Source organism: Bolinopsis microptera, chromosome 13 (assembly GCF_026151205.1).
Source record: "Bolinopsis microptera isolate Bmic1 chromosome 13, MBARI_Bmic_1.0, whole genome shotgun sequence".
Classification (NCBI taxonomy): Eukaryota; Metazoa; Ctenophora; class Tentaculata; order Lobata; family Bolinopsidae; genus Bolinopsis; species Bolinopsis microptera.
The window spans coordinates 2,313,382-2,314,844 of NC_087084.1; positions in this window are offsets into that span (position 1 = coordinate 2,313,382).

The following is a 1,463-nucleotide window of genomic DNA, read 5'->3' on the forward strand; positions in this document are numbered from 1 at the left end:
CATTCAGATGGCTACATTTACAGCTCTGTGAAGAAGGACAAGGAAAAAGCCCCCCCCCCCCCCCCCCCCCCATTTGGCTGGCGGTGCTGCAACCTGCAATCTCTCAGACAACTACCTCGTTTTGGGTAACAAACCCCGCAACAACGAGGCAGCTTTCAAAACGAAAACAAGTATTACGTAATCGGCCGAGAGGGAGGGGAGTTTCCAAATGATTAAGCTTGTGTAATTTTGACATAATAGCTATGTGGTGGGGGGGGGGGCGTAAAAATTGTCCAATAAGTGATTACGTTATATATGAACGGCCCCTAAGAAGTAAAGAAAGGGAGCTGCGAAGAGAGTAGATGCAGCCATCTGAAATCTGAATCCAGCAGTTGTATAGTTCTTCTTGGACGTTCTAGGAATCGAGAAAAGATAGGCATGTTGTTTGCTGTCTCACGACATTACGGTCGTGTACTAACAGCTGATAAACTCACCTACCTATCAATCCAATTCTGCCCATTATTCGTCAGTCATTGGGTGACGTGATCTGCAGATTACCGTGAGACTCCAGATCTCAGAAGGGCTAGTAGTCAGCCACCCGTGGTTTGCGTGGAATTAAGACCTACGAGTGTCTTTCTTGATGGTAGAACAACATGATACTGATAATTAATGTCGTGGTTCAACTTCCGAGTGGGTCGTTATTGACCCAGTTGATCGATTTTAAAATTTAAATCAACGTACAGGAGTAATGACCAAGATATAACATGTTTTTATACTAATATTTGTAAAAGTTTGACAACATTATATTTAATTAATCAATTTTGTGGTCTTAGTGGGTCGCTAATGACCCATTTAACCGATTTTTCGCAGTTTATGATGATTATCACTTGCTGAGAGGCGATTTTGAACTTATGATGTCATGCTTTAGGCTGAATTCAAGAAGTTACATGGACATATGTAGTAATAAGCAAGTGAGCCGAGTGGGTCGTTAATGACCCAAATTCTTTATTTTTAAAAAGTTAGAGTCACACAGTATTGACCATATGTTTTTAACTTATGCTTTTTATTTTATTTTATCCTAACGTCTTTGTTTCAGAAGTTAAAGCCGAAAAACCGTGATGGGTCGTTTGCGACCCGGACGAGTGGGTCGTATGCGACCATAGCTGTATCTTTTAAAGTAAACGAGATACAGATTAGCTTTTTTGGATATCTCATTTTTGCTGTAAAGTGACCTAGTGTGTTAAACGGCATCAAAATCGGCAAACTTTAAAACTCGTCGTCCCTAATGGGTTAAACAGCGTTCGACAAAATTCAAAAACTTTAAAATTGACCTTGCCTAGATTACTTAAGCTTGAAAAAGCGGTAATATCTTAGCAAAATATAACTTGCAGCAGCCCCATACCTTGTCATGAACATAATATCGAAACTACCTCTGTGATCACATCTTTCTCTGATCTGGGTGCAAAATGAATATTATATATATA